Source organism: Theobroma cacao, chromosome 10 (assembly GCF_000208745.1).
Source record: "Theobroma cacao cultivar B97-61/B2 chromosome 10, Criollo_cocoa_genome_V2, whole genome shotgun sequence".
Classification (NCBI taxonomy): domain Eukaryota; kingdom Viridiplantae; phylum Streptophyta; class Magnoliopsida; order Malvales; family Malvaceae; genus Theobroma; species Theobroma cacao.
Genome location: NC_030859.1, coordinates 10,337,423 through 10,350,039, shown reverse-complemented (window position 1 = coordinate 10,350,039; position 12,617 = coordinate 10,337,423).

Below are 12,617 nucleotides of genomic sequence, written 5' to 3'. Positions count from 1 at the left end.
TAGCATGCAAACATGCTATCCATCACATGTATGTCATGATAAATATTTTTATAGAGTCGAGCTTGTCATCTTCTCCCCTACTTGGATCAACCATATGATCTTTCTTCTTGATTGACTTCGACATCCGGCTAAATATTAATATTTTAATAATATTTTATTAATAAAATATTATTTTATTCTAAAAATTTTATCTTGTCTCCCTGGTACCCAAAATATCTTATTATGCCTCACTTGACTTCCAAATCGTCTTTTATCTCACAAATTCTCCTATGATAAAATTATTATTATTTTATTATTATTTTCTCACTTGCGAAACATTTTATCCTAAACTACTCCTTTCGTCTTTTATCACTTCTAAACATTTTAATTGACCTCAATATGCATTCGATCAATTTTATTTATCACCATATCAAAGTATGGGGTATTTCAAAGACGGTGTTACACATTGGTTCAATTGTGATTGGAATGGATCGGTTTTCGACCTAATTCGAACTCTCCACCTTTGATTTAACCAAAACATCCAAATTGACTCCAATTATATTCATCACACTTCCAATGTCCCAAAATATACCAAAGCGCCTCAATGAGCTTGACTTTCTCATTGTTATTCAATTTATTTACTAAAATAACTATACTTTAAAATTACCATTTTCGATTTCCATCACCACCATTCATTAAATTCTAACTAAATAACACAAGATATCACAAGAATCATCATCACTAGGTTCCTTATGAAATTCGGCCATGGTGGGTGCATAAACACTATGATTTTTCATACTTGATTTTTTTACACCATAAATCATTAGTTCCTAACCAAATCACTTGAAATAAAATCAAATCCACCATCAACATACCATAAGGAAGATTCGGCCAATGAAGGTGATGGAAGAACATGAATTTTTCTTGTTTGCTTTTCATGTTACACATCACTAACCAACTAAAAACACTAGAATAACATGAAATCTAACTAAATCCAAGATCAAAACCCCTCCCCCCATGTCCGGCCAGCAAAGGTATCTGATGCAAACTTGATTCTCAACCATGAAAAATGAAAAAGAATGCATAGGAAATGTAGATCACAAGCTAAAATAAAAAAATTTTACTTTTTGTCACTTGATTCCTTGAAATTCCAAAATTTTTTCTTGAATTTTTCTAACTAGGGTTTTGTTCTTTCTTTCTTTCCTTTTTTCCTTGGTGAGGCTGAACATATGGGAGTGAAATGGGAGAGTCATGTGCTGATTTTTAATGTAAATTATAAAGAAATGAAAGCTTGCCACTTATCACCATTCTATTGGTCCATGTTTAACACTTAACAACTAAGCTTTCTTTCACCACCACATAAAATATCTCAATTATCCACAATATAAAATGTTAATGGATGAAATCCTTAGGTATGACAAGTGTTGGGTGGTGTAAAATTCTAATTTTACCCTTGAGTGGCAAAATGACCATTTTGCCCCTACGTCATGAAAATTCTAATTTGACTCTAAATCAATTCTCGAACTCCGAATCACCATATTAAGTCATTCTAGGTTTTTAAAATTCTCAATTTCATCTTAAAATCTCTATTTGAACTAGTTCGAGACTTAATTTAGCTTAGTTGTACCACTAGGTTCACTACCAACTTTTAACGATTTTTCAAGGATTTTCAAGAATGCAAACATATTATCAAGCACATGAATGACATGGCAAATATTTTATAGAGTTGGGCTTGATAGAACTCTACAATAAGTCTAACTTTACTATAAGATCAATTAATGAAATTTAAAAATAATAATAAAAATTTATATAACAGGTAAACAACATATATAATTTTTAAACTTATCCATATTAGGATAACAACGTAGATAATTTTTAAACTTATTTAAGTTATTTTAAAAGTTATTTTACTTTTAATTTTATTTTATTTTTTACTTTAAACTACAAGAATATTATTTTTTTAATATTAAAATTATATTTAATTAATTAATTTAACAAAAATTATTATTATCACTTGTTACGTTAATTCTCACACATTTATATTAAGATTTTAAATTTGCTTATTTCACCTTTATAAGATTTTATGTCAATTCTTACAATTTTGTGTCAAGCCTTTTTAATGGTAACTTTTAACTATAATTATCTTTATCCTTATTATTCTTTATTTTAAAATAAAAATTTGTATATCATTAAATATTTTTAGCTTGATAATATAAATATAAATGTTTCTTTTTCATTAAAATTAGATTTTTTTTACTTAATTAACTTATTATATTAACTATCACTGTCACGCCTTGGAACTCCCCATCTGGTCCGTGACAACCGCCGCGAAGCCTCGATAGACATTTTTCACTCCGAATGCCAATCGAAACCTCGGAAGGCTCTCGTATCAGCTTTCGCATCTCTCCGATGAACGACAGTTATTAAATCTCGTATTTCAAGAAATCATAAGTCGTTTCCAAATCAAAACAATCAAAAATTATTTTCTAGCTCATAGGGGCATTTTCGTCATTTTTCTTCGAAAATACCGAAAACCCGCCAAAAACATGGTGTAAAAGCTAAATATGTTCATACATACTTTAAATCAAATAACTAAAGTATAAAATTACTTTTACAATGACACGTGGGCTCCCTTAACTAACCAATAAGATGCGAGTCTGTGAACCTACAATTTTGTCGATGCAAGGCTAACTGAAGTCCTTGATGCAATCGGTTATCTACCGGCTATCCCGAGCCTGAAATGTGGGGAATTGAGGGTGGTGAGATTATAAAATCCCAGTGAGTAAACAGACACCATTTAAACTATCTAAAGGCGAATAAATGGAAACGAATTAAAATATTCTTTTCCAATATATGTTTCATAACATGAATATTCAATTTACTCAATTAATCAACATGGCTTATATATCTCACAAAACTTGGCTCCTGCCAAAATCATTCTCGCGGATACCTTCGTCAAGGTATCCCACTAAGACCGCCAAGGCTGTTAAAATTCACATTTTGCATAAAACACATTTTTCGTTGAATATCACAGCCGTTCCTTGGCGTTGGCTGAGTCTCACTATCACGTGGTGGTTAACGTGAAGTGCACTCAAAAAGCCCACCTCAGAAGATACCCTACGCGTCTCTATGATCGAGGTGAGAATATAAAGGAGTTTACCGTGCCCCTCTAATAGGCTGGTCCATGAAACCCCCACCATTGCAGTAGCTAATCTTTAATTCACCAATTGATCAAATCTCAAGGGTATAGCATGGCAATTACATTACTAACCAATTTATCAAGGCAAAACAGACAGTTCATATTTTTCAACACAAGTATAAATTCAACCAATCATGCCAATTTATCACAAGCCATTTAATTTAAAACCATAAATTTACAACACAAGCAAGCAGTCTCCAATTACTCTATTTTCAAAATCAGTATTCAATTTTCTAGAAAATTTATAAAATCATTTTATAAAATCACAATTTCTCCTAAAACATAGCAATTTACCATTTAAACCCATTTTTCATAAAATCACACAATTGTATAAAACTACTCTAGATAATTAAGACGATAATAAGTTCACTCACTGTTCTAGGAGTCGATATACTCCTAACCCTAGTCTTCAAGCACAATCTCTGTACTTTTATCAGTGTAATTTGCTCACCACCTATCCACAATGTACAATACATAATTCACGACATTAATGCTTGACCATTATAAAATCAATTTAGGCTCGATGTATATGCATGATATGAAGTGTAAAATATCTAAATTTTGCCTAAACGCGATGTTAGCCTATTTCGATCTTTTACCCGATAAATTGATATACGCGTCCGTTTAAACTCCAAATTAATTTTTTTTTTCAGTTTCCATACCTCAATTGCACCCAAATTGACTTAATGTCCCTCAGTGTGGTGCAAATTATCAGTCCCGGTAGCAAATTATGAAAATACCCCTAGTGGGTAAAAATTCATATTTTTGCTCCGAAAATTCTCATTATTTTTTTAGGCTCAGAATTCATCATTATTCATCATAATTCCTCAAATAAACATCAAGATCAGCAGTCAATATTCCCCTAGAAAATTCGGCCAATAATGGCAATGGAGAAAAATGAATTCTTTTCTTGTTGCTTTGTTTCTAAATATGCTAAATTAACTTAAAACATTAACATAACTTAAAATCAAATTAATCTAACTTCATTCTCTCTCCATACCCATTTGGACAGCCATGAATTCATCATGAAAACATGAAATCTAACCATGGAAAATAAGGAGAAAAGCATGGAAAAGGTAGATCACAAGTCAAAATCAAGAAATTTTACCTTTGATTGCTTGATTCCTTGAAATCCCACACTTTTTCTTCAATTTTCCCATCTAGGTTTTTGTTCTTTCTTTGTTCTTCTTCACTTCATGTGGTGGCCGGCCACAATGAAGAAATAAGCTGATTTTTGCTCATTTTAAAGCTAAAAAAATAAATGGATATTAACATGCCATGTGTCACCATTTCATTGACCCATTTTTATTTCTTAACTATTAAGCTTTCTCTCTCCACCACTTAAATTCCTTCAAATATCCATAACTTAGATAAAATTCTCAGACTTATCCAAAGTCTTGGTAAAGTAATTTTTGAAATTTACACTTTTGCCCCCGTAAAAGTCAAAAATTACATTTTTGCCCAAAAAATTGAAAAATTGCCCATAGACATATTTTTCATCCCTTATACTCATACCATTCTCCAATTTGTCAAATTTGATCTAAATTCTCTCAAAATCTCAAATTTTGTCCGTGGGTGGTAAAATTACGATTTTACCCTTACACTCCAGAAATCACCGAAATTAAACTTTTTCACTGCCAAACTCACAAATTATACTCCAATACTCAAATCATACTCCAATAAATTAATATGGGGTAAAAAAAAATTTTTTCTAAAAATTCTCATTTTGTCCCCAAGTGGCAAATGACCATTTTGCCCCTAGTAGTGAAAATTTCGATTTGACTCCAAATTGATCCTCGAACTCCGAATTACCATTTTGAGTCATCCCTGAACTGTGAAACTCTTAATTTCACCTTAAATTCCTATTTGAACTAGTTTGAGGCTTAATTGACTTAATGGTACCATTAGGGGCAATATCATCTTTTAACGATTCCTCGAACTTCCTAAATATGCAAATATTCTATTGAGCATGTAAATGACGTTGTAATTATTTTATAGAACAGGGTTTGACAATCACACATTTACTATAAGGTTTAAAATTTAGTTATTCAACCTTTATAAGTTTTAATATTAATTCTTACAGTTTTATGTAAAGACTTATCTATATCAATTTTGAACTATAATTATTTTTATTATTTTTTATTTTTTATATAAAATTAAAATTTGAATATTGTTAAACACTTTTAGCCCAAGAATATAAATTTAAATATGCGTTTTTCACTAAAATTAGACTTTTTAACTTAATTGATTTTTTACGTTAACTCTTACACATTTAAGTTCAGATTTAAAATTTAGTTATTCCACCTTTATAAGTTTTTACGTCAATTATTACAATTTTACGTCTAGGCTTATCTATGTCAGTTTTGAACTATAATTATTTTTATCTTTATTATTTTTTATTTAAAAATTAAAATTTATATATCGTTAAACACTTTTAGCTTGAGAATATAAATTTAAACATTTGTTTTTCACTAAAATTATATTTTTTTTACTTAGTTGACTTGTTACATTAACTCTCACATGTTTAAATTAGGATTTAAAATTTAGTTATTTCACATTTACAAGTTTTTACGTCAATTCTTACAATTTTACGTCAAATCTTTTCTATGTCAATTTTAAACTATAATTATTTTTATCCTTATTATTTTTATTTAAAAATTAAAATATGTATATAATTAAATACTTTTATTCTGAGAATATAAATTTAAATGTTTGTTTTTCACTAAAATTAGATTTTTTTTATTTAATTGACTTATTACGTTAACTCTCACACATTTACTTTAAGATTTAAAATTTAGTTATTTCACTTTTATAAGTTTTTACGTTAATTCTTATAATTTTACGTCCAGACTTTTCTATGTCAATTTTGAACTATAATTATTTTTTTCTTATTATTCTTTATTTAAAAATTAAAATTTTTATAACGTTAAATACTTTTATTTTGAGAATATAAATTTAATGTTTGTTTTTCACTAAAATTAGATTTTTTTTATTTAATTAATTTGTTACGTTAACTCTCACACATTTATGTTAAGATTAAAATTTAGTTATTCTACCTTTATAAGTTTTTACGTCAATTCTTACAGTTTTACGTCAAGGCTTTTTTATATAAATTTTAAACTATAATTATTTTTATCCTTATGATTTTTATTTAAAAATTAAATTTTGTATATCATTAAATACTTTTATTTTGAGAATATAAATTTAAATGTTTGTTTTTCACTAAAATTATATTTTTTTACTTAATTGACTTGTTACATTAACTCTCACACATTTACGTTAAGATTTAAAATTTAGTCATTCCACCTTTATAAGTTTTTACGTTAATTCTTACAGTCTTACATCTAGGCTCTTTTATGTCAATTCTGATCTATAATTATTTTTTTCCTTATTATTCTTTATTTACAAATTAAAATTTTTATCTCGTTAAACACTTTTAGTCCGAAAATATAAATTTGAATATTTATTTTTCATTAAAATTAGATTTTTTTTCTTAATTGACTTATTACGTTAACTCTCACACATTGACGTTAAGATTTAAAATTTAGTTATTTCAACTTTATAAGTTTTTACGTTAATTGTTATAGTTTTACAATAAGGCTTATCTATGTCAATTTTGAATTGTAATTATTTTTATCCTTATTATTTTTATTTTAAAAATTAAAATTGTATATCGTTAAATACTTTTATTCCGAGAATATAAATTTAAATGTTTGTTATTTACTGAAATTAGATTTTTTTACTTAATTGGCTTGTTACGTTAACTCTTACACACTTACGTTAAAATTTAAAATTTAGTTATTCCACCTTTATAAGTTTTTACGTTAATTCTTATAGTTTTAGTTAAGGTTTTTCTATGCAAATTTATCCCTATAATTATTTTTATCCTTATTATTCTTTATTTAAAAATTAAATTTTTATATCGTTAAACACTTTTAGCCTGAGAATATAAATTTAAATATTTTTTTTATTAAAATTAGATTTTTTCCTTAATTGACTTGTTACATTAACTCTTACACATTTACGTTAAGTTTTAAAAGTTAGTTATTCCACCTTTGTAAATTTTGATGTCAATTGTTACAATTTTACATCAAGGCTTATCTATGTCAATTTTGAACTATAATTATTTTTGTCCTTATTATTCTTTATTTAAAAATTAAAATTTGTATATCGTGAAAATTTTTTAGCCTGAGAATATAAATTTAAATATTTATTTTTCACTAAAATTAATTTTTTTTACTTAATTGACTTGTTACGTTTGCCCTCACACGTTTATGTTAAGATTTAAAATTTAATTATTATACCATTATAAGTTTTTACGTCAATTCCTACAATTTTACATCAAGGCTTTTTTATGTCAATTTTGAATTATAATTATTTTTATCCCTATTATTCTTTATTTAAAAATTAAAATTTGTATATCGTTAAATAGTTTTAGTCTGAGAATATAAATTTAAATGTTTGTTTTTCATTGAAATTATATTTTTTCATTTAATTGACTTGTTATGTTAAATCTCACACATTTATGTTAAGATTTAAAATATAATTATCTCACATTTATAAATTTTTACGACAATTCTTACAATTTTATGTCAAGGCTTTTCTATGTCAATTTTGAACTATAATTATTTTTATCTTTATTATTCTTTATTTAAAAATTAAAATTTTAATATCGTTAAACAATTTTAGCCAGAGAATATAAATTTAAATATTTTTTTTTCATTAAAATTAAAATTTTTCCTTATTTGACCTATTACGTTAACTTTTACACATTTATATTAGGATTTTAAATTTAATTATTTTACTTTTACGAGTTTTTACATCAATTCTTATTGCTTTACATTAAGGATTTTTAATTATAATTTTTAAAAACTCTACGTTTAGGCTTTTGAATGACAATTTTAAATTACATGTGTTTTTATTTTTGTTATTATACATTTTTAATTTTGACTTTCTGATTTATTATAGTGACAATCCTATTTATAATATGAAATTTCAGCCAATGAATAAAAGCAATGCAAATAAACGGTTTCTATTAATAAGGCACAAAAAGAGAGTCCATCAAAGGAAGGATTTTTTGTTTACCGATTTCTTTATGGGTTTTAAATCAATGGTTGCAATTTAATCTCATAGATCGGATGATCTTTATTAATTGACTTTACAATAAGGTAAAAAATAATGACCTTATTGTAGAATTTGCCATTTTGTTATGTTGTTGATTGGGTTGTTCCCATTAACAGTCTTGAGGGTGGGGTTGGAGTCTTAAGCTGTTGCTCTCTCCATTCGTATTGCCTGCTGGTTTGACTTATCAGGTGAACTTGGGTATGCCTAATGATTTTTCATTTTCTCATGTTTCCTGTTTCCTTTGTCTGTTGATCTTTTAACGTTTTTCTGGGGTTGAATTTTGGAGGAGAAGTGGATTTTCCTTAAACGGTTTCGGTATGGAGATTTGATCTCAGCCTTTGATGTCATACGTTAGATTTACGCATGTGGTCTCAGATGGATTTCATGTATAGGCATTCAATGTTGTCATATCTCTCATTGTGCTTGATTTCCTACCGTCTGACATGGCTGCATTCTCCATTTCTCGCATATTTTTAATTCTTAGGCTGATTGCATTTGGGTTTTACTGATAATGAATTTTTAATATTAGTTTATAGATTTTTGTTTGAATGTTTCGGTTTGAGGATTTGATTCTAGCCCTTCAATTTTGTACAATCGATCTACGTGTGTGGTTTTAAATGGATTATGTGCTCGAACTATTCGGCGTTGTCATATCTTTCACTGTTCTTTACTTTCTCTTGTCTGACCTTGCTAGATTTTGGACCTTTGACTTTTTTTTTGGGCCTATTTTCAGACTTATTTTATATGGGTTCTTGTTGTTTATGTGTTTTTGTGTTGGGTTGCTTTTTCTCAAGTTCACTTTGGCTTTTTGGAGTTCTCAAGTCTTGAACTTGCTGTTGTTTCTCAAGCGTCTTTTTGCTTATGTAGTTTGCGATTGTTTCTCAGACGTTTCCACGCTTTTGTTTGCTGTTTTAAGATAATTGTTTTCCATTTTATTCATGGATTCCTAACTCATGTGCATTGCTGTTCTTTTGGGGAATAGCGATTTCGATTATTCTGTGTTTATTGTTGCTTTGTTGTGGACTTGTTTGAGGGAACATGGACTTGGATTGTATTTACCATTATTGTTTGCTTTTGATTGCTGGCATGATTTGGTCAATCTATTTTGTGCCTTCATTTTTTTCTTAGGTTTTCATATTTTTCATCAACCAATTTGGTTTGATCATTTGTTTAATATATTTCTTCTTGATTGGTACACCTATGTACGAGTCTTTTAACTTTTAATGATCTGCTTAATAGACTTAGCATTCAAAAATATTCTTTGATCGTATAGCGAATGGATCATAGCATTTTTTTTTTTATATTTAACTTGATAGGATGGATATTGAAAAATATTTTCCAATCAATGTAGTTGTTATTGATAAAAGCATTCTTTTTTTTAAAAAGGTTCTCACTCTATTCATTAATGTTATTGATTATGTGTTTATCTTTTTAGATTTACATGCATGTAACCATAAATCATAATTGCAAAAATGATTATGACAATTATTGTGAAATACCACCCTAATGTAGGATTTCTAAGTTAAAAACCCTTAGATGAGCAAGATAAAATTTGTATTTAACACTTGAAACTTAGTTTTATATTTAGAAAATTTCATGTTTTAATGTTTTGAGTTGTTGTACAAAGTTTGGTTTGAAGAGAAATCCAATTGGACAAGTTTTTAAGTGTATTTTTGCTTACTGGAACAAAAGTATCGATATATAACCTTCATGTATTGATAGATTTAGCTCGGAATCTTTTAAAAAGGGGATTTGAAGAACATGTATTGATACATGTAAAAATGTATCGATAAATTTGGATTTTTATGAACATATATCGATACATGGCCAAATATATTGATAGAATCTTTTTCCAGAACACAATGTATCAATACATTTGCCCTATTAATCGATACATTACGTCGTTTTTAGAATAATAAAAGGGGCAAAATGGTTTTTTTGCTTTAAAAACTATAAATACCCCACATTTTCTGATGCTTAGCAACCATCAGCCGCATTTTTCAAAGGTAACTCTCTCCCAAAACCTTTTTAATTCATTTTTAAGCAAAAATCATTCCTTTTTATGTTTTTAAGCTTGGTTTTGAGATTTAATGATAAAAATGACATTGTTATGCCTTGAAACCTTAAAAGCTTATATTTTTTATTTTGAAAATTTTGTTTCTAGGCCCAAAAACTCTGTTAGAGTATTAAAGTTTAAGGTTTGTGAATTTTCAAGCAATCTAAGCTCATCTGAGGTTAGAGTGGATGATTTATCAATTTTAGAATGAGTTTAATAAGAGAAAGTAGACTTAGTCAAAAGCGAGTAACTTTCGAAAGCTTTTAGAACGATCAATCCGAGGTTATTAGTTTAGAAACTGATTTCTAAGATTGCTATATGATAAGAACGATCGAAAACTCCAAGGAAATTGCAGAAAAAGGGTTATGATCAGGTTTTCGATTGAGGTAAGTGGATACACCACTTTCAAATTATTTTAATATGTAAAGCTAGCAAGATTTCTATGCAAAGGATTATTTGTGTATGTTGAAATGACATCTCTGAAATGGTTTATCAAAGGATTTGAGTTTCAAGAATGAAAATGATTTTCTAAGAAAATAAATCACTAGTGATGTGATATGATTGACACAATGGTTTTCAAAATGTTTACGAATCTACTACGTATGTAAATATTCTATTATGTATTAATTTTCAACAAAGAAGGACAAGCACTTTATTGTTTGAAGCACTCGATTACTTCGGTCTTCAAACTAGTGTGGGTATGAGATATGATTTGTGATTAATGCATAAATGCTATGATGTGTATGTTAGATGTGATGACGCATGATAGGTATGATGAATTACATGATGGATTCCCATTTAAGATGTTATATTATGTATATGATATATATATACCATATACTACATGAGATGATTAATAAGGCATGATGGATGCCATGAAATTAAGTATATGATGTACATTCCATATACTACTTGAAATAGTTAAAAAGGCATGATGAATGCATGAGATTATGTATATGATGTATTTTTTCATATACTATATGAGATGAGTAAGCTTGTCTGTGAAGGACATTCTACAAACGTGATGTTATGAGTATGAGAACTCTATAAGTGTGATTGATCCCATTCTCACGGGGTGCAAGTGATGACTTCACTTCTGTGAAGCATCATAAATGCCCAAGGGTAATGGGGATGTACGTTACCAACCCAAAGTGATTGGGAACATACGATCACAAAGTATGAGTTTAATGTTAGTGGAATGATCGTAATTATTATGTTTATTGTATATTGCATGCTAATGTTATTTGAGTATTGATCATGATTTAAACTCAATGATGATGACATGAAAATGTGTTTAATGAAGAGGATTGAGCCTTAAAGAAAGTCCCAAGAGGTAAGGGAACTTAAGGAGTGGCAAAATGGAAGATTTAGCTTAGAAATTTAGGTTTGGAGTTGAAAGTATCGATACATATGAAGTATGTATTGATACATTCTAAACAGAATGCTAGCTTCATAAGGCTTTTTGTGTGAAATTTATCGATACATTTTACTAATGTATTGATAGATGCTTGAAAGTATCAATACATTCAAGAATGTGTCGTAATGTGTGGGTCTGAGAACTTGGCCGCTAGATGCGGGAAATTAAAAGTTAAGGAGTCGCCACCAATTTTTTTTATTTAGGCGTGATTGGCCACTTATGGATTCAGTTCTAATCGACAAAGTCCTAAATTAATTTTAGGTCCATAGAAAGAATGATAAATTGGTCTACGATTTTTTTTAGAGTTGAGTTCGAGAGTACGATTAAGCACGTGGAAGGATTAACACCCCGTGACGCCCGTTTCACAAATGGTATAATTTAATCATATGTTATCGTAGTATAACCTAAACTATTGATTTTATTCTTATGTTTCCCTAATCTTGTTTATTTAGTAAATTCTTTATTATATTAGTAGATTAAATCTTTTTATTCGGTTTTACGGGTGCACATGATGTAGTTATAAAATGATGTCATGATTTACAAATTTTAAATAATGAGAGCGATAACCTTGTATCGGCAAATCGTTCGTAGACCATTCTAGCACTTTGGTGAAGTCTCGAAGTTTTCCTTATCTAAGGATATCCCCGAAAGAACTCGTCTCTACAAGTCCTTCGAGGAAATCCCATCATCAGAGTTCCCATCCCATTAACAAAAATATGAGTCATATGCTATGCCAAAATAAGATTATAAATGATGTCTAAATGAGCGCATTCATAAATGTAATTTAGTTGATTTATAATTTATAAAATAATATATTAATAGTTTTAAGGTTAATTTACTAC